Source organism: Protopterus annectens, chromosome 13.part0 (assembly GCF_019279795.1).
Source record: "Protopterus annectens isolate FY-2018-M chromosome 13.part0, PAN1.0, whole genome shotgun sequence".
In the NCBI taxonomy this organism is placed as follows: domain Eukaryota; kingdom Metazoa; phylum Chordata; order Ceratodontiformes; family Protopteridae; genus Protopterus; species Protopterus annectens.
Window position 1 is genome coordinate 1,371,494,930 of NC_056747.1, and position 23,231 is coordinate 1,371,518,160.

A 23,231-nucleotide genomic window follows, 5' to 3' on the forward strand; every position below is an offset into this window, starting at 1 on the left:
TGCCACCAATGTCTACCATATACGTGCTGTTGAACAGCAGAACTGACTTGCAGACATGGCAACGCAATGCGTCCAGGTCACGCATCGCACAGAAACATACCTGTGTCCTGCTGCCGTGCAGTGGCACAGTGCCCGTACTCCCCACTGTACAGCTATGTACACAGCTCACACCAACCACACCTGCACAGACATCCTTGTTACACATGCATTCTATCTGTAGACTGTACACATAACACTGCACTGTGACATCCGTTGTGATGTGGTGCATGTGGTGGGACACCATTGTCACATGTCCACATGATACCGCACATGTTTGCGGTGTACATGACATAGTGGCGCCAGCCATGTGTACTGTTAACCCGCCCGTCGCCACGGTGTATCCGCGGTGATGCATGCAAACTACCATGAATGTGTGTACTGCAAGCCTACTAAAAACACCTGCCTGATGTAGTGTGCACTCCAGGGCAGTATGCATACTGCCACTATTAATGTCTGGGCTGCATTCACTGGGCTGTGGTGTGGGAATGCTGCATGCCACCTGCAATATCACATGCATGATGTGTCTGCATGTGTGTGTGTCAGCGTGTGTATGTCAGCGTGTGTGTGTCGCATGTGTGTGTGTGTGTGTGTGTGTGTGTGTGTGTGTGTCTGCGTGTGTGTAATGTAACTACGGTATGTCTTTGTATTCACAGGTGCTGTAGGTGCGTTCCCCTCCTGCGGTCCATCTGATGCTAGTGTCCCCACAGATACTAGCGGTGATGACCATGTGCATGAGGCACAGGCAGGGTCGTCACGGGCAGACACTGTGCCATTGGAGAACATCACACTTATGTCCCCTTCATCCCTGCACGGTTCAGATGCCGACACATACCACAACACCGTTGCCCATAGATGACGGACAGTCAGCGTCTGTTGGCACCGAGCAGGAATGTGTGGTGGCTGCAGAAGGTGCGGGTACACACCATGTTGCCAGTGTAATGACTGGTGAAGTGCCACACAGGCATGTGGCAGGTGCTGCTCGTAGGAGGAGCACTGCTAGACATTCACCTGCCGTACAGGGTGCAGCAGCTGGTATAACCAGGCGCATGTTTCAGACTGTAATGGCGGCGCAGGCACGTGCTGAACGGCAGAACCAGGAAGGGCAGAGGCTGCAGAGGTCCACAATCCGTTCCTTAAATGAGAACATCCAGTCATTGGCGAATGCCCAACAGCAGCTTGCCGATGTTCTGGATAGGAGATTAGGTGAGATGGCTGGGATCCTCGACCGAGGCATGGCCATCCGTGTGCGTGAGCTGTCCGTGCTGGAACACCTGGTAGGGGTGAGGCGTGGGCGTGGGCGTGGGCCAGCAACACCACCAAGTGCAGGGCGGCGTGTGTGTGCCACCCCCCATGCCCACCCACACAGTGCTGGTAGCAGCAGCAGTGCAGCTGCTGCTACACCAACCACACCAGGACACAGCAGGCCGCGTGGGCGTGGCCCTGGATCCCAGCGTGGACACGTTTCCAGCGGACATGTGTCATCGGAGTGGCCACTCTATACCTCCACCGGTAGTGCCCGTGCGACCCCAGGCAGGCACGGGTCACGTCGCCGCAGGCGGACACAGTGAGCCATACCACCTGCACTGTACAGTCTGGGGCTGCCAAGTATACCCGTGTAGGCATCACAGATGACTGAACTGTGTACACACATACCCACACACAGCAGACACAACTGTAGGGCTCCACCACATCCACATGCATTCTGCACAGTCATGCCCAGTAAATGCACAGGCCCTTACACACACACATGATGTCATCCATTGGTACAGCCTATGCCCGTGGCACACATATCACCCTGTGCATATGATGAAGCCTCTGCCGCAGAACCGTGAGCTACACCATCGGTGCGGTTATGCAAACATATTCTGATGCACAGGGTGGACAAGATAGTGAGAGGTGTATGTGATACCTGTGTCCGCATAGTTTGCGATGTGTATGTTGCGGTGGTTGTGTATGGCAGGTGACAGGTGCGTATGTGACGTGGGTCGTGCACTGACATCATGCAGCAGACATACCATGTAGTGCAGGTGCAGCATTCATTGTTTTGTGTACACGGTATGCGTGGTGGTTACATGTGTAGCACCATGTTGGTTCAGTTAACCCGTATGCCAATTATGGTGTACTTGCATGTGCCTACTGGGAGCACTGTTATCAGTTCCCCACGTGTAGTTGTGGGGTACCCACAGGCACATCTGGCAATATCAGCATAGCACAGGTACCCGCAACCGGCATGGACCCCTACATAGGTACATAGGCACATGTACATACCAGGCTATGTGCCCTACGGCATGTGTAATCCTAGCCAGAGTGTGTGTGGCTGCTAACACCCCTTAGGATGAGGATACCACATCCATCGGTCTCCTGTCCCCGTCCAGCACTGACACAGAGATGATGCCTGGCACATACCTATGATCACACATCCACCGTCATGATTACTCCTGGACAAAGTCAGTCAGGGCCTCTGCTTCACATGGGCTGGCAATCCTCTCCGTGTTGTAGGGGTCTCTGGGCGTTGACCCTGTTCCCCCAGCACGTCCTAGTCATCTTCGTGGTGAGGTGTCTGACAGTCGCTTCTGTGCCCGTGTTTGCCTGGAGCCTAGGAGGTGGAACATGTCCATGTCACCCAGGTCGGACATGGCCGTGTATGTCAGGCACAGATCACCACAGAGCAGGCGTGTTGGGAAGGTATACAGCGGAGTCCCCTTGGTCGGGCAGCGTGTGACACATGTCCCAGCACCTTTATCCCCGTCGTGGAGCGTTTGTGGTCCTTCCGAGTGCTGCAGGTGTCAGGTTAGGTACAGCCCAGATGTGCCATTATACGCAATCATTGGTCTGGTGTGTGATGTGTACAGGGGTACAATGAACACCCCTGATGTGGATGTGATTCCTTCCAGACCAGGTGGCCACAGTGGAATGTCTTCCCACCCACATTGGCATTGTGTGTGTTGACAGAGGTTACCGACAGGTGTGGTACCCATTTCCTGAACCGTCCACCATGTTGAATGGATTACCACCTACATGTTACGTCGGGGCGAACATGTCCTTCCCACTGGGTAGGTCTGCACCTTCTCTGGCATGTAGCAGCAGGCCATGGCTCTGGCACCAGTTATCCATGTCTATGAGGCCCCAGGTGGATGTCCGTGTCAGATGGGGTGTTGGGTATGGTGGCGGTGTGCAGTCATCTGCATACCTTGTCTGCCACAATCCCCTATGTTTGCATGCACATTGGAAGGTCGAATGCCGAGCGGCAGGGGGCCCAGGACTGAGCCCTGTGGGCCTCCACTCGAGACCAGCTTTGAGTCTGACACGGCACCAGGAACACAAACCCTGTGTGGTGTGACCTCCATCCATTCCGAGAACCATCGTGTGACATATGTCCCCACATGTGCGGCTGGCGAGCCTTTCCATGAGTCCCACGTGGAGTGTGTTTTGAGCGCTCCCGCCAGGTCATGGTAGTGTGTGCAAACCGGCGTACCCCATCAATGGCCTTAGTGACCGCTCCAGACAGGCCGAGCAGGTTTGGGAGGCAGGATCTGCCCTTGACTAAGTCGTTGTGGGTATGTTCCGGTATTGGCTGTACACCACTGTCTGTATTCATGGGCACCAGTATGGACCTTCCCGCAGCTTTGCAGACAAGGCTTGTCAAGCTGATAGGGCAGGAATGTCTACAGTCCATAAGAGCACTACCCTGGCGTAGTGGGACCACAGCTGCCGTATGCCATCCAGCGGGGACCTAGCCCGTAGTAAGGCTAACATGACACAGCGGCCTTATGTGTGGGGCGAGGGCCTCAATGAGGTTGGGTAGCACACAGCCAGGGACACCATCGGGGCCCATTGGTGCTGTGTTCACCGCCTAACAGATATCAGATCACTCCAGGGCATATGAGATGTTTTGGAGGCTAGACTCTGGTGGGATGGATCGTCCCTCTTGGGGGTGGATGTATGCATGGAACATGTCCGCTGGTTTGTTGACAATGTCTGTGGGTGCAGTGACCATTGTACCATTCTGGATTAATTCCGGCCATGACTGTGCGCTCCCACCCATGTCCCTACCACAGCTAAGGAAGGCCCTATGGTTGTCTCATGTGCCCTCTGCAGTACCACTCCCACAAGCGGCCTTGGATGATTGTATGTGTGGCCGTATGTTAATGCCGGTATGAATGGGTGATGGCTTCCCTGGTACTGATATTGCTCTGTCATGTATTAGCTCCAACTGTTGATGTACAGTTTGTCAGTGGCTGGGGTCCACCAGACCATGTGCCTGCCTTCGGTGGACAAGGTCCTGATGTTATCATGATCGCTTGGTGCAGACATCCCTGGGGGTGCTCAGAGAAGGCATTCGTAAGGGTTTTGGCAGTGCGGCCTGTGTTCACCACTGGCATGGAGGACTTGTAGGGTACCACACCGGTCGTATGATGTGTGTGGTTTGCTGTGGAGAGGTCGTCACTTAGGTCTCCCAACCGGTGTTGGGTGCAGGATGTGGATTACCAGTGGATCCACTATATGGTCTGACATCACCATTGAGGGATGTACATCCTGTGTGGAGCATATCCTCCCCATGTGTGATGAGCAGAACTGGTATCGTCCCCTAGTGGGTATGGTTCATGGCTGTTTCACAGCAGTCAGGTGTATGAACACCGGGACCTGTGGCGTAGGGTGTTGTGTCATGGGTAATGTTCTCAGTCTATGTATGGGTGGTTGATGTCACCCAATACGGCGGTGTTGTGAGCATGCACACTCACCAGTGTCCTCAGGACGGCTGTGCAGGTATCCTGGGTTTGGGAGGGTGGTCTGTAGCATGCAACAAACTGTAGGGCAGTCCTACCCATGGTTAATTGCACCTGGATATTCCCCGCTGCAGCGCCACGTCTGTGGCATGGCTGGGTTGCTGTTGTGTGGCTGGACACACACGACGGTCCACAGTCTGCCACCCATGCCGTCGCACCATGTGTATGCATGTCTGCTCTGTGCCGAGTCTAAGTGTCTGAGCATGCCCAGTAAGCAGCTGTGTAGATGGACACACAGTACAGTGCACACCGCGCCCGACTGCATTAATACCCCGGGTGCATGCCTGTTTCCCCTTCACAACGGCCACGTCTGTGGCATGGCCGGGTTGCTGTTGTGTGGCTGGACACACACGATGGTCCACATTCTGCCACCCATGCCGTCGCACCATGTGTATGCATGTCTGCTCTGTGCTGAGTCTAAGTGTCTGAGCATGCCCAGTAAGCAGCTGTGTAGATGGACACACAGTACAGTGCACACCGCGCCCGACTGCATTAATACCCCCGGGTGCATGCCTGTTTCCCCGCCAGCGGCCACGTCTGTGGCATGGCGGGTTGCTGTTGTGTGGCTGGACACACCGACGGTCCACATTCTGCCACCCATGCCGTCGCACCATGTGTATGCATGTCTGCTCTGTGCCGAGTCTAAGTGTCTGAGCATGCCCAGTAAGCAGCTGTGTAGATAGACACACAGTACAGTGCACACCGCGCCCGACTGCGTTGATACCCCGTGAGCATGTCTGTCTCCCCTTTGCAACCGCTAGGTGTGAGAGGCATGGCCAGTACACCCGCCCGGTACACGCGTCAGTCGTCACCGATGTCTGCTACTAGGCGTGTAGCCATGGCCAATGGCATCCTGCATAGCCATGGTGACCATCCAGGTGACACATATGTGGCTGTCATGCCACATTGGCTGCCTACATCCTGCACGCTGGATGCCCTCTTATAGGGTATACTGTCATGTGGTGCATCCCGTATTCCTGTCGTGATGTACTGATCAGTAGTTATTTGGTATTCCCGACTGCAGCACTAACGTGTTACTGTACGGCCACCTTGGGATGGTAACAGGCTGCGTGACTGCGCACTCTGTCTTCATTCCCTATCGGACGCATTGCCTCTGCAGATGATACCACCCACCTAGGGGTATGCCTCCTGACAGTGCTGTGCTCAGTAATCCCGGTAGCGCGTTCTGTAAATGCTTCATGCTGTAGTGAGTTCATGTAGGTAGGCGTAGGTTCGACTCTCGGCCCTTCTGTGTGTGTGTGTGTGTGTGTGTGTGTGTGTGTGTGTGTGTGTTTCCAGCTGCCTCTGCAGATGAACAAGCTTTTAGATGCTTTGCAACACATACCTTGGCTATTGCCAGCTATTCTCTTACGGGTGATGTCACCCGCCTAGAAGTATGCCTCTGACAGCGCTGTGCTCAGTAAACTCGGTAGCATTCTGTAAATGCTTCATGCTGTAGTGAGTTCATGTAGGTAGGCGTAGGTTCGACTCTCGGCCCCTGTGTGTGTGTGTGTGTGTGTGTGTGTTTCCAGCTGCCTCTGCAGATGAACAAGCTTTAGGCAGCTTCCAACACATACCTTGGCTATTGCCAGCTATTCTCTTACGGGTGATGTCACCCGCCTAGAAGTATGCCTCTGACAGCGCTGTGCTCAGTAAACTCGGTAGCGCGTTCTGTAAATGCTTCATGCTGTAGTGAGTTCATGTAGGTAGGCGTGGGTTCGACTCTCGGCCCCTCTGTGTGTGTGTGTGTGTGTGTGTTTCCAGCTGCCTCTGCAGATGAACAAGCTTTAGGCAGCAACACATACCTTGGCTATTGCCAGCTATTCTCTTACGGGTGATGTCACCCGCCTAGAAGTATGCCTCTGACAGCGCTGTGCTCAGTAATCTCGGTAGCGTTCTGTAAATGCTTCATGCTGTAGTGAGTTCATGTAGATAGGCGTAGGTTCAACTCGGCCCTTCCTGTGTGTGTGTGTGTGTGTGTTTCCAGCTGCCTCTGCAGATGAACATGCTTTAGGCGCCGCAACACATACCTTGGCTATTGCCAGCTATTCTCTTACGGGTGATGTCACCCGCCTAGAAATATGCCTCTGACAGCTGTGCTCAGTAATCTCGGTAGCGTTCTGTAAATGCTTCATGCTGTAGTGAGTTCATGTAGGTAGGCGTAGGTTCGACTCTCGGCCCTTCTGTGTGTGTGTGTGTGTGTGTGTGTGTGTGTGTTTCCAGCTGCCTCTGCAGATGAACATGCTTTAGGCGGCAACACATACCTTGGCTATTGCCAGCTATTCTCTTACGGTGATGTCACCCGCCTAGAAGTATGCCTCTGACAGCTGTGCTCAGTAATCTCGGTAGCGCGTTCTGTAAATGCGTCATGCTGTAGTGAGTTCATGTAGATAGGCGTAGGTTCGACTCCAGGCCCTTTCCTGTGTGTGTGTGTGCGTGTGTGTGTGTGTTTCCAGCTGCCTCTGCAGATGAACATGCTTTAGATGCTGCAACACATACCTTGGCTATTGCCAGCTATTCTCTTACGGGTGATGTCACCCGCCTAGAAGTATGCCTCTGACAGCGCTGTGCTCAGTAATCTCGGTAGCGCGTTCTGTAAATGCGTCATGCTGTAGTGAGTTCATGTAGATAGGCGTAGGTTCGACTCCCGGCCCTTCCCTGTGTGTGTGTGTGTTTCCAGCTGCCTCTGCAGATGAACATGCTTTAGGCGGCTTCGCACATACCTTGGCTATTGCCAGCTATTCTCTTACGGGTGATGTCACCCACCTAGAAGTATGCCTCTGACAGTGCTGTGCTCAGTAATCTTGGTAGCGCGTTCTGTAAATGCGTCATGCTGTAGTGAGTTCATGTAGATAGGCGTAGGTTCGACTCTCGGCCCTTCCCTGTGTGTGTGTGTGTGTGTGTGTGTGTTTGTATCCAGCTGCCTCTGCAGATGATCAGGCTTTTAGACGCTTCACAACACAAACCTTGGCTATCAGCGGCCATTCCTTTACGGATGTTGTCACCCACCTGTACATGTGCCTCTGATGGTGGTGTGCTCGGTGGTCCACGTAGCGCATTCCATACCTGTGTCGTACGTTTGTGCGTTTGGGTATGTGGGGGTGTGGTCAATCACCATGCCTGCCACATGTGTGTGTGTGTCCATGCTCCCAGCTGCATGGGTTCATACGGTATTGCCTTGTGGTTTCGCAGAACACTCATATCCTGCCGCCATCCCTGTGTTTGTGGATGGTGATGCGCAGCCCGTGTACTGCTTGTGTGCCTGTTGTGGTCGGTGACCGCCGTAGCGTGTTCCCCACGTCCACCATGCTATGGTGTGGTGGGGTGATCCTGTGTACATTACACTCCGGGCCTGCCACATGTGTCCGTCTGTATCTCTGTCATTGTATATCTACGTACCTATGTTGTGCCCGTACTGCTGCTCTAGCATGGACGGCTGTCTTTCCCATGTATCGCATATTTGCGGCTGACACATATAACTGTGCGTTGCATATCCACTCATCGTCCATGCACTGTCCGTATTCCAGAACACCGTAATGACATCTGCTGGATATCGTGGCAGACAGCTATCCTTGCTGTCCTGACAGTGTACCTGTACCGCCATACACCTTGTGTGTACTTGCCTAGTTATGGTGTGTGTATGTCTACCTGTGCTGTATGCATGGCGTGTGTGTGTCGCTACAGCCATCTGTGCAGGTGTCGCCACTATGGGTAATCCTTGTGGACCACTGTTTCATGTGCACGTCTGCACATACCTGCAGACCGTACTACCCCTCCTACGGCAGCGGACTTAGATCAACTGCTGCCCTAGGCTGTAGGGCTCCATGGCGCCCACCACCACAGCACATGGTGCCCCATCTTGGTATACCTACATGACACACCTACTAGACAGGTGGCCCTACTAGTGCGGCCCTGGGCAGCGCAGGATTGCCGTATGCCTACGGCCGGATATGGGCACATCACAAGGCATCGTCTACATTGGTGTTTTACGACGTCCAGGTTATAATACCAGAGGGGACCTCATCAGCTATGCTATAGAATGCGGATCTAGTTGGATTAGTAGGTGGAGGGTTGGCCACACACCAGGGCTGACCGATGGAACACTGATGAGGCCTCTTTTGAGAGGCAGGTGGAGCAAGCCCCCGTAATGGGAATGTAGTTTAGGTACAGATGTAGGGTTAGCACACATTTGTCCACTCTTTCAGTTCTGTACCGCTGTATTACAGTGATATGCTATGCATATCTTCCATATACATTGTTAAATCTTTGATTGATGAGTATTCGGCATAGTACAATATCATATGATACATGTGTTAATAGGATGCCTTCTGAGATGTTAACATATGTGTGTGTGGTTAACATTGTGTCTGTGCTTTCTATGCTGTGGTTACATGTTCATTGTTTGCACAGAAAGTAACACATGGAAGTGTAAGGGGATATATAAAGCCTGGGCGCCTCTATGTTATGTGTAAGTCTCACGAGCCTCGGGTGATAAGCTTACATGTCTATGGAGTAACCTTTGGATACCACATGTGACCTGTCGTGGGCGAAATGTCTCGTTGACTGTTTCATCTACCTATGTGTGTCTTGGTTTGTGTGCCATAAGGTGCCAGCGGTCTTTGATGTTGATTAGGTGTATTCCATGGTCAATTGACATTAACCCTATTAATTCACTGAAGGATGTTCTTCATTGGTGGGGACGCCATAGTTTGACCATCGTATGGCTTTCCTAGCTGACGTTGATATTGTGCCATTGGTATGTGTTCCACAGGTCACCCATTTTTCCGGTATGGGGCGTGTGATCCCCATTTCGGTGCTGGCAGATTGAGTGCTGTATGCGGTATTCGCAGTGGTCTGGCTTTGTATGGGGAGTGTCTACTGGTTTCCCTATCTGTATTTCCTGTGTTATGCCTCACTGCAGCTGTGTAGTTACACCAGGTTTGCGGTTATGGGTGCCATCTTGGTCCTACGCTTGTCCATCCCTAGCGATTGTCTACTGGACACTGGTATGGAGCAGTACACATTTCACACCTGCATTTCGCATTAGCCGGTGGATGCTTTGCACTATCAGTGGGGAGTAAGGCACGTGCTACTCCCACATCCCTCCCACGGTGCGGGACAACGTATTATCTGCCAAACAACACCGAGCCCCGTTTCTGCATACCCAGGATCCCATGGCTGCAGCCCTCGATGGTACCCATTACACATCCGGCATGTGTGCGGGAATGGGATGTGGACGCACCTCTATGGACTCTACAATATGGGAATATCTGTACATATGTCCTGCATTCCGTGGACAGTTGTCGTCAACCCTGAACACGCTGGGGGTGCATATGTCTGGCTGTACCGTAGACACGGCTGTCAGTTCTTTCGGGTCTCTCGATCGTAGCTGGTTGACATTGCATACGGATGAATCTCTGGGGTCCTACTATGAACACCATTGTGCATATGTACAGTGTAGACCTTGTTGGACTGTGTCCATCTGGCTAGTGGGTTTGACTGCTGCTGTATGTTCCCCAATCGAGGATGTGTGGTTGCTACCCATATTATGTAGTGCTACGTTAACCAGGGTATTCTAAACTGAAACCGGATGGTGTAGATCCAATGATGCAGGCTAGGAGATGCTTTAAGTAATCCTCAAATGTCCCATTAGGATATGTCCGCCACTGTATTGTCAAACTGACACAACCAAAACATGTAGATCCTATTAATTCATTGACGGATGTTCTTTATAAGCGTGAACGCCATAGTTTCAGGATCCTATGACTTTCCTACTTGACGTTGTTGGTGTGCCATTAGTATGTGTTCCGCAGGTCGCCCATTTGTTCAGCGGTATGGAAGAGAGTGATCCCCATTCACTTTCTGGCAGATTGAGTGCTGTATGCGCGGTATTCACGGCGGTCTGACTTTGTATGTGGAGTCTCTACTGTAGTCCCTATCTGTATTCGCTGTGTTGTGCCTTACCAGAGCTGTCTGATTCCACCAGGTTTGCAGTTATGGGTGCCATCTTGGCGTCGTTTGTCCATCCATGGGAACTGTCTAATGGACACTGGTATAGGGCTGTACACATTTCACAGCTGCATTTAGCATTCTCCGGTGGATGATTTGCATTATTAGTGCAGAGTAACGCATGTGCCATACCCACATCCCTCACACGGGGCGGGACAACGGATCATCTGCCAATCAACACCGAGACCCATTTCTGCATACCCACGATCCCATGGCTGCAACCCTCGACAGTACCCGTTGCACATCCTCCATGTGTGCGGGAATGGGATGTGGTCGCACTTCTATGGACTGGACAATCTGGGGATTCCTGTGCATATCACCTGCATTTCATGGACAGTTGTCATCAACCTTGAACACGCTGGTGGTGCATATATGTAGCTGTGCCGTAGTCACGGCTGTCACTTCATCTGGGTCTCCCGCTCGCAGCAGGTTGACATTGCGTACGGATAAATTTTTGGGTCCTACAATGGACACCAGTGTGCATATGTAAAGTGTAGAACTTATTGGACTGTGTCCATCTGGCCAGTGTGTTTGACTGCTGCTGTATGTCCAGCAATCACGGATGTCTGTTTGAGTACCCATATTATGTAGTGCTACGTAAACCGGGTTTTCCGCCACTGAACCCAAATGGTGTAATTCCAATGATGCAGGCTAACAATTGCTTTAACTAATCCGCAGATATCCCATTGGGACATTCCCGCCTCTGTATTGTCACATTAACACAGAGAAACCATGTAGATCCTATTGATTCATTGAAGGATGTTCTTTATATGTGTGTACGCCATAGCTTAAACATCCTATAACCTTTCTAGTTGACGTTGTTGGTGTGCCATTAGTATGTGTTCCTTAGGTCGCCCATTTGTTCCGGTATGGAAGCAGTGATCACCATTCTCTTGCTGGCAGATTGAGTGCTGTGTACGCGGTATTATACGGCGGTCTGACTTTGTATGTGGAGTCTCTACTGTAGTCCCTATCTGTATTCCCTGTGTTTTGCCTTACTACAGCTGTGTGATTCCACCAGGTTTGCTGTTATGGGTGCCATCTTGGCCGTATGTTTGTCCATCCTTGGGAAATGCCTACTGGACACTGGTGTAGGGCTGTACCCATTTCACAGCTGCATGTAGCATTCTCCGGTGGATGATTGTCATTATTGGTGGGGGGTAAGGCATGTTCTATACCCACATCCCTCCCCAGGCGGGACAACGGATTATCTGCCAAACAACACCGAGCCCCATTTCTGCATACCCACGATCCCATGGCTGCAGCCCTCGACGGTACCCATTATACATTCGTCATGTGTGCGGGACTGGGATGTGGACGCACATCTATGGACACGGCCATATGGGTATTTCTGCCCATATGTTCTGCGTTTCATGGACACCTGTCATCAACCTTAAACATGCTGGTGGTGCATATGTCTAACAGTGCCGTAGTCATGGCTGTTACTCCTTCAGCGTCGCTTCCTCCATCACGTTTATCTTGCTTAGGGCTAAATTTTTGGGTCCTACAATGGACACCAATGTGCATATGTAAAGTGTAGAACCTGTTGGACTGTGTCCATCTGGCCAGTGGGTTTGACTGCTGCTGTATGTTCCCCAATCGCGGGTGTGTGTTTGACTACACATATTATGTAGTGCTACGACATCCTGGTCTTTCAAACCTGACACCGGATGGTGTACATCCAAAGATGCAGGTTAGCAACTGCTCTACATCATCCTCTGAAGTCACAATACGACATATCCGTCACTGTATTGCCAGAATAACACCACCATGACATGTGGATCCTATTAATTCATTGAAGGATGTTCTTTATATGTGGAGTACACCATAGCTTGACCATCGTATAACCTTCCTAGTTGGCGTTGGTGGTGTGCCATTACTATGTGTTCCTCAGATCGCCCATTTGTTCCGCGGTATGTGAGCGAGTGAACCCCATTTTCTTGCTGGCAGATTGAGTGCTGTCTACGCGGTATTCACACGCCAGTCTGGCTTTGTATCGGGGTGTGTACTGTGGTCCCTATCTGTATTTTCTGTGTTATGCCTTACTGCAGCTGTGGAATTACACCAGGTTTGCAGTTATGGGTGACCATCTCGGTCGTACGTTTGTCCGTCCATGGGAACTGCCTACTGGACACTGGTATAGGGCTGTACACATTTCACAGCTGCATTTAGCATTCTCCGGTGGATGATTTGCATTATTAGTGGGGAGTAGCATGTGCTATACCCACATACCTCCACGGGATGCGGACGGATTATCTGCCAATCAACACCGAGCCCCATTTCTGCATACCCACGATCCCATGTCTGCAACCCTCGATGGTACCCATTGCACATCCTTCATGTGTGCGGGAATGGGATGTGGGCGCACGTATGGACTCGGCAACCTGTGGAGTCCGATTCATATGTCCTGCATTTCATGGACACTTGTCATCAACCTTGAACACGCTGGTGGTGCACATATCTAGCTGTGCCGTAGTCACGGCTATCAGTTCTTCTGGGTCTCTAGATCGCTGCCTGTTCACATTGCATACGGATAAATCTTTGGTCCTACAATGGACACCAATGTGCATATGTCAAGTGTAGAACGTATTGGACTGTGTCCATCTGGCCAGTGGGTCTGACTGCTGCTGTATGTTCAGCAATCACGGATGTCTGTTTGAGTACCCATATTATGTAGTGCTACGTAAACCGGTTTTCCGCCACTGAACCCAAATGGTGTAATTCCAATGATGCAGGCTAACAATTGCTTTAACTAATCCACAGATATCCCATTGGGACATTCCCGCCTCTGTATTGTCAAATTTACACGAACGAAACATGTAGATCCTATTAATTCATTGAAGGATGTTCTTTATATGTCGGTACGCCATAGCTTAACCATCCTATAACCTTCCTAGTTGGCGTTGTTGGTGTGCCATTAGTATGTGTTCCGCAGGTCGCACATTTGTTCCGCGGTATGGAAGCGAGTGATCCCCATTCACTTGCTGGCAGGTTGAGAGCTGTGTACGCCGGTATTCGCACGGCGGTCTGACTTTCTATGTGGAGTCTCTACTGTACTCCCTATCTGTATTCCCTGTGTTTTGCCTTACTACAGCTGTGTGATTCCACCAGGTTTGCAGTTATGGGTGCCATCTTGGCCGCACGTTTGTCCATCCATGGGAACTGCCTCATGGACACTGGTATAGGGCTGTACACATTTCACAGCTGCATTTAGCATTCTCCGGTGGATGATTTGCATTATTAGTGCGGATATGCCATACCCATCCCTGCGGGACAACGGATCATCTGCCAATCAACCGACACCCATTTCTGCATACCCACGATCCCATGGCTGCAACCCCGACAGTACCCATTGCAAATCCTCCATGTGCGGGAATGGGATGTGGGCGCACATCTATGGACTCGACAATCTGGGGATTCCTGTGCATATGTCCTGCATTTCATGGACAGTTGTCATCAACCTTGAACACGCTGGTGGTGCATATATGTAGCTGTGCTGTAGTCATGGCTGTCACATCATCTGGGTCTCCCGATCGCAGGTTGACATTGCGTACGGATAAATTTTTGGGTCCTACAATGGACACAAATGTGCATATGTAAAATGTAGAACATGTTGGACTGTGTCCATCTGGCCAGTGGTTGTGACCGCTGCTGTATATTCCCCATTCGCGGATGTGTGTTTGACTACACATATTATGTTGTGCTACGAAACCCATGTTCTACTACGATTAACCCAAATGGTATTAATGTAATGCTGCAGGTTGGCAACTGCTTTAAGTAATCCTCAGGCGGCCCAGTAGGACATATACACCACTGTATTGTCAATATGACACAGCCAGAACATGTGGACCCTATTGATTCATTGACGGATGTTCTTTATAAGCGGGAACGCCAGTGTTTAAACATCCTATGACCATCCTAGTTGACGTTGTTGGTGTGCCATTGGTATGTGTTCCACTGGTCGCCCATTTGTTCCGCAGTATGGCAGCGAGTAATCCCCATGTTGTTGCTGGCAGATCGAGTGCTGTGTATGCCGGTATTCGCACGGCGGTCTGGATTTCTATGGGGAGTGTCTACTGTAGTTTCCATCTGCATTTCCTGTGTTATGCCTTACTGCAGCTGTGTGATTCCACCGGGCTTGCAGGTATGGGTGCCATCCTGGTCGTAGGCCTGTCCATCCATAGGGATTGCCTACTGGACACTGTTATGGCCTGTACACATTCCACACCTGCATTTAGCATTATCCGGTGGATGCTTTGCATTATTAGTGGGGAGTAGGTCATGTGCTACACCCACATCCCTCCCAGGCGGGACAACGGATTATCTGCCAAACAACACGAGCCCCATTTCTGCATACCCAAGATCCCATTGCTGCAACCATCGATAGTACCCATTACACATCCATCATGTGCGGGACTGGGATGTGGGCGCACATGTATGGACACGTCGATCTGGGGATTTCTGTTCATATGTCCTGCATTTCATGGACACCTGTCATCAACCTTAAACACGCTGGTGGTGCATATGTCTAACTGTGCCGTAGTCACGGCTATCGCATCATCTGGTGGTCGGAAATGGCTGGATGGAGTTCTGTTAGAAGGTATTTTTGGGTCCTACAATGGACACAAATGTGCATATGTAAAGTTAGATGTTGCTGGACTGTGTCCAACTGGCCAGTGGTTTCGACCGCTGCTGTATGTTCCCCAATCGCGGATGTCTGTTTGACTACCCATTCTACGTGGTGCTACGTAAACCAGGTGTTTTAGAACTGTGAATAAATGGTGTATATCCAAAGATGCAGGTTAGCAACTGCTTTAAATAAACCTCAAACGTCCCAATAGGACATATCCGTCACTGTACTGTCAACATAACACCACGGAACATGTTGATCCCTATGTATTCATTGAAGCATGTTTTCTTTATAGGTGGGAACGCCATAGTTTACATATCCTAGTTGGCGTTGTTGGTGTGCCATTAGTATGTGTTCCACAGGTCGCCCATCTGTTCCGCTGTATGGTAGCGAGTGCTCCCCATTTGTTGCTGGCAGATTCAGTGCTGTGTAAGCCGGTGTTACGGCGGTCCGACTTTGTATGGGGAATGTCAAGTGTAGTCCCATGTGTATTTCCTGTGTTATGCCTTACTGCGGCAGTGTAATTCCACGGGTTTGCAGTTATGGGTGCCATCTTGGTCGTCGCTTGTCCATCCATGAGAATTGCCTACTGGACACTGGTATAGGGCTGTACACATTTCACACCTGCATTTAGCATTCTCCGGTGGATGCTTTGCATTATTAGTGGGGAGTAAGGCAGGTGCTACCCACATCCCTCCCACGGGCGGGACAAAGGATTACCTGCCAAACGACACGAGCCCTGTTTCTACATACCCAGGATCCCTTGGCTGCAACAGTCGACAGTACCCATTACACATCCTTCATGTGTTGTGGACGCACTTCTATGGACTCAGAACTCTGGGGATTTCTGTGCATATGTGCTGCATTTCATGGACAGCTATCATCAACATTGAACACGCTTGCGGTGCATATGTCTAGCTGTGACGTGGTCACGACTATCGGTTCACGTGGGTGGCGATGAAGGCTGGCACCCATTCCGTACAGGAAAATTTTTGGGTCCTACAATAGACACCAATGTGCATATGTAAAGTGTAGAGCTTGTCGGACTGTGTCCGTGTGGCCAGTGGGTTTGACTGCTGCTGTGTGTTCACCAATCACGGATGTCTGCTTGACTACCCATAGTGTGTAGTGGTACGGAAACCATGTTTTCCGAGACCGGAACAAAATGGTGTACATCCAATGTTGCAGGTTAACAACCGCTTTAATTAATCCCCAGAGGTCCCGGTTGGGAAGTATCGCCACTTTATTGTCGGAACGACACCTCCAGACTAGGTAAATCACGGGCACTTTGGCACGGTCTTACCGGCCATTTGCAAATGTAATTAGCAGACACGTGTCAATACATGTATAATAATACATATTGTCATGCGAAGTTAATGTATGTTATTTGGACAATGGCTTCTGCTATTGACATCCGTTGCTGTGGGTGTTGCGGTTACCATACACATGGCTTTCTCAAAGGCTGAATTCACAATTCTGAACACTACTGTGGTCTCCTTTAAGGACCCTGAGCCAGTGGTCAACAGTACTGCAGCCACTGCATCACTTACATATGGCGTCTGCCGGTACCTACAGGACTGCATGGATCAGGCATTCCCTTACCCAACTGTGGTTCATTGTACCAATGCCAAGCATCCAGTGTGGTGTACCCCAGCCATACACAAGCTGTACAATGAGAGGAGGTGGCTACTACAAGGCAGAGCAGACACCTTGTGAGGTATGACACCCTTGGTCATTATATGTGTAGAGCTACAGGCTGTCATGACATGGTCGGGGCACGTTCCACAGATATATCTCCATGGACCTGGCTGACAATCATACAGCCTTCATTTGCTATGCTGGACACCTGGGAGGTCACTCCCACATATGCTCTGACTGGGTTCACGATGATGTGGAGTTTACTCAACATACACACATTGCCAACATACGGGCTGACAGGTTCGGTGAAGACATCTCCACACCCCCCCCACATGAAGAGATGTCTGTACCGGCGGTTTGTGGTCCCCGAATGTTCTGTGGCCACAGGTGGAACATGCTCTCTCCAGGGTAGTGAACATAGCATCCATGGGACCAGCTGGTGACCCGACTGTGTACTCCACGATCTCATTGAGGAATTAGACCCACAGTTAGGACAGCTGTTTATTTCTAGCCTCACCTCGGGTAGCATTACCGGGTTGTGTCGCACGGCGACTGTAGTCCCACGTCACAGGGCCAATGCCTCCACTGACCCTGGTTATTACTGTCCCATTACCATGAGGAGACCTATCTGCAAAGACATGGGAAGGGATCATACTGCGGCTCGTAGATGAAGGCATAGGGGACCTGCATACTTTGCATCCAACCCGGTTTGGCTTGGTCACTGGCGGTTCATGCGTTTAAAGCATGGTTGACGTTTTCGGGACAGTCACCGAGGCCATTGATGGGGTCTTGCAGTCCATACAGCCTACCTCGACCTGGCAAAGGCCTTCAACACAATACCCCCCTTGGGTATCATTGATAAACCCATCGGCTTGGATGTGAACACGTACATCGCAGGATGGGTTGTAAACTGGCTATGTGACATGGCCCACGCAGTCATAGTTGCTGGCAGCATGTCGGGCCTACTGCCTGTCACAGGCGGTGTCCCACGGGGCTCTGCCCTGGGTCCACTCCTCTTCTACATCTACATTTCCACAGTACAGGCACACACAGGAGTGTTATGGGCGACATTGTTTGTAGATGACTGCGAACCGGGTGCCATAGTGGGACAGACATCTGACACAGATATCCTTCAAAGGGGCCTCCCAGATATGCATATCTGCTGTCAGGGACATGGCCTACAGCTAAATGCAAGGTAATGCAAAATCATACCCGTCGAGGAGAACGAGGTCACCCCTGTCCGGCATATGGGTGGCAGTCCACTGGCGAGGGGTAATTACCAGGGATCAGGGGACACAGGTTGTCGGTCACCATTCGTTCAACACACACGTTGTTATCGTGGTTTGGTAGGACTTCTACATTGCCCACCTGTTTGTGCAGGGATTCACATCTAGATCAGGGTAGGTCATTGTCTCCTTGTACTCATTACGTGTTACACCTATGATTGAGTACATTGCCCCATTCGGAGGGTATCTGACCCGACACCTACAGCAGCTGGGAAGGCCTCATAGGTTAATTGTCATACAGATGCAGGGTGTCAGGGATTTGTGTAATGCTGCCCCACTGTTAGGACCCTGCTCCATTCGGTCACATACCTCTTGTTCGGTGTTGACCTGTGCCTGACATACGAGGCCATGTCGACCCATATGTCATGTCTATGCTTCACCTACTGTATCTACATCCCTCGGAACCACAAGGGCAGGTGACGTGAACCTTGACGCGGTCATTAATAGGATGTGTTGGAGTGACACATACGTCCCCCAGACACTCACTATGCTGTGGATCTACATCACAGAACATGTGAGGCAGAGATCCTTGCTAGCCTTGTTCGAGGGATCTTGTCCGTTGGATGGGGGATTGCAGATATACCCCAGGGATTACATCATTATCACTGCTTGACAGAGGTACGGCAATATCATAGGCATTTTATCTCCGGACCGGAAGGTTGGCAAAGGAATCCTAACTATGGACTAGGGTTATGGCTGACCTTGGGTAGATAGCCTACCCTGTACCTATGGACCTATGAACCTATGTTCATAGTTTGTCCCATTACACTTGTCTATCCCTATCCTCTTTCTCATGTGTATATTTCTGTGGCACGTGATTGTCCTCTGTATTACCTGCAGGTATGCTGTCTACAGTGCACATACGTCACGGTTGATTACAGTGTATCTGTGTCCCTACCACTGTGATACTGAGGACTACCACACATCCTTCACAACATTACATGCATATGTCCATTCTATTATTCTTTCGCCTATGGGGGTGTTAAGGCAACGGTTACACGTGTCCCTGTTTGTCAGCGTCATGGTGGTCTTTGACCAGCCTCCGTGATGCGTGGGATGGGCGGTAGTGTTGCTGTGTGTTTGGCATGTGTTTTCATTGCGGTACATCTGTGGGAGGTGTGGTTGGCACATGTTCCTCTTTGCAGGAGCCCCATCCTGGGGTTTTGTGTCATGCATCTACACTTGGCACGTGCCATATGTCCTGTGCTATTCCCACAGTCGTGTATGCCTTCATGCATTACTACTGCGTGTTACTGGCTGTTTGTATGTGGTACACATGGCGATTGTGGTGGTTGGCTTGGCCTATTCCCATGCTATGACATACACATCTGTCAATTAAGTTGTTAAAATCAGACTGTAACACTCATTAGGCTTTTCAAAATGACAGTCAATAACACAGGAAGCTCAGTTTCACAACGTTTTAATAGTGTACACCAGGAGGCAAATAACTATGCAGTACAAGTATAGAGTTTTGTCTGACTCTATACAGGAAGCAGCTTTATGTGTATTGTGTTTACAATCAGCTTTTGCCCACCTTAATGGCGTGGTCAGTCACAGGGCATTTACATCACTATAGTCCACAATATTCTATTCATACAACGGTGCTAAGGTAATGCTTATTAAATGTTTTCCCATGAGAATAGCACAGCCTTGCAAGGCACCTGGTCAATTAGAATGTCCTTCTGTAAATGTTGCTCTGTCAAGGTTCCAAGCCTGTTCGGATACAATAGTCAGTTCATTTCCTACTAGGTTCCTTTGTCTCTCTGGTGAGCAGCTGTATTCTATCTTCGATAGAGCTCACAAAACCATCCTCCTCAGTGGAAGGAAGAAAGATATACATGTACATACATTTATTATTCTCTAACCCAGCGGATAATTAATGCTGAATGACATCGCCTGCTGAACTGGTTACTGCCAGGGTCAGAGTTCAATCACACTGCAGCTACACTTCAGGCAATTACATGCATGATAAGTTCTACTGCCATATTGTAAAATAGAATAAAATGCATTATACACTATTTGCTTCTAAACTAGCACGTCATATATGTTTAGATATATATTTTTCTAACATTCTCCCTCCTTTTAATGCTTTTATTCTATCCAGAAACATATACAACATTATTTCATTCCTAGCCTCTTCCTCTCTGGAACTTTTAACTAGGCAAGTCATTTGTTTTACATTTCAGAAAGAATTTCATTTGGTATTAACAAATTCCACTCCAGGTCTTGATACATAGTCTCGGTTACAGATCGTCAACAGAGTCCCTAACTAATCCTTTCATACAAGGTATCCATAACAGACACATGCTCCCAATATGAGCAAAACAACACAAATGGCAATCAAGATATTCATTATGAGTGAACCCCATCCACCAAATGGTTTCTGGAAATAGTTCGTCAGTGGGTTTGGGCCTGGTTCCGCCATGGCTGATACCTGCTGTATTACCTCTAGGTGGTCGTTGATATCGTGCTTATTATGTGGTATATACGCACAGCAGTCTTCTTTGATAAGCGCGCACGTACCACCTCTCGCCGCCAGGGTGCAGTCAAGAGCCATTACATTTTGTAGCACAACAGTTCTCATTGCATTCAGTTCATCAGTCACAAGTTCAAGAGCAGAAAAGTCACATTGCTCATTACTTCGAGAGGTTTTGACAACTTCCTCAGTTCCCTGATTGATTTCACTGCTCCATAAGCTGGGATTATTCCAGGCCAGGATATAACACTGTCACTCAAGTCCATAGGAGTCAATTTTCCTTTATCTCTTACAGAAGAATGATCTTTCCAAACAGCTTCGATTTCACCCACTGGATTAGTAGGTTTCTCGACTGAGTTCCCAGTTCTTCGATCTATATCTCTTACATTTCGTATCGTACCCAGAGGCAATTCTGCAGTATGTCTTATGGCTGGAACCAGATAACCCAAAAACAACTGCGGACCAATTCTCAGGTAACCATTGATATGCTTTTTCCCCACAAACAAAATAACAATATTCTACTTTACTACTGATGCGGGTTAACTCTGCATGTAACATTTTCCTGTCTATAACAGACAACTGTTTATACAATTCAGGATGTTTCTGCACATCTTTCCACGTTGTTCTCATTAAGCTTAAATACGAATCATAAATCGTGCTACAACTAGTACTGTGATCTTTGGCTTTTATATGACATTTGTAAGACACAGTTATGTTACAATTACTCCCACCAACTTGGACTGTATCATGTTTATAAAACAAACAATTCCGTTTTGTGTTACTGGTAACTACAGTGCCACTTTGTCCTCTGTTCTCACAGACCCTGTATCATAGGTAGATATTCACAAGTCTCAATTTATCCCCAAGGAGACAGCAGACATCAAAAGTCCTCCATATGCTGTAGGTATGGCAGTACAAACCCAGCAATTTGAAATGTTCATAGTCTCTACATGCACACGCTTCATGGCTAGGTATGTGTTGAGGTTTGGATGCCAATCTGTGGCCAGTTCATCACGTTTCATTATTTGTATCTGTGTAGTTATATGCAGGAAAGATCCCAGCAAAAGAAAAGTCACCACAAACATGGTTAATAGGTGTATGATCAGTAGGACAGTAAACCAATGTCTTTGGGGTTGCTTTGTATTGTTATACACTCTGCCCCTGGTCATTCTGTCTCTGTGGTATATCGGCTACGACATGTAAATCAGACTGGATATTCTTTAATGGTTTGCAAAGGGTCAGGTGAACCCAGGACGACCTCTCCGCAACCTTTACTGCAGTAGGCGTTGCCAACAGTACCTGGTACGGACCTTCCCACGTTGGACTCGTCCGGTTACTTGTTTGGATAACATTCAACCACACCCAGGATCCTGGAGTCAGCTCTGCGTCCGGCTTCGTTTGTTCTTGATCTGAAAAAGAGTTTAACTGCAAAACAGTGTTTTTGGTTAACAATCCTCTCATGTAACTGGCTAATGAGCCATCGACCTCCAGCTCTGCAGGCATGAGAGCTTTCCACTGTGGCACATAATATGCCATTCCAAATACTACTTCAAAGGGGGTCAAACCCTTTACATTTGGAACTGTTGTCATGCTCAGCAATGCTAGAGGTAGACAGCAAATCCAATTCGTCTGGGTGTCACTCATCAACCTCCTCAACTTATTTCTCGAAATCCCATTGTACCTCTGGGACAGGTGGTAACCCTAGAACATCTGCGTCACATTTTAAGTGATTCCAATGTTTCACTAACGATATTTTGTCTAATATACCATCAAAGTCATATTTATTACCCCATTTTGCAAAATATCTCACATTATCTGCTCTCTGCAATTGCATATACTTCGCATCATCCGTCAAAGGCGGATCTCACGATCTCTTAGTGCACTAATTTCCCATGTCTTCTAAATGACTGTTACGTAACCCTTCTCTCGTACCACGTGGTATCTCCTTCCCTGTATCCACTGTAGTGTCTACAATGACTGTTTACTCTGCTCTGTGTTCCCCTGATCTATGTCCAAATGTATAACTACTTGAAGTGGTCTTCGACCTGCTATCACAAATGTTAACAAAAACACAATGTAGCCTGGTCCTGATCTACAACAGAGACAAAGAGGCAAACTCTCCTTACCTGAGCCTCCGTTTATGACTGCACGTTTTCTTCTTGGGATCCAGTTTTCCGCTTTTCAGCCACAGATCAGAAAGTGGACAGCCTCTTTACACACAACAATTCAGTCGGAGGTCTTTTCACTCAAGAAGAACCATTTAGGCAACTTCTCCTGCGCAGATTTCTTACCACCCATGCACTCTGACCTGCAGCTTACCAAGGGAATTCTGGCTAAGAAGGACCACAATGTCAAATAAGTTGTTA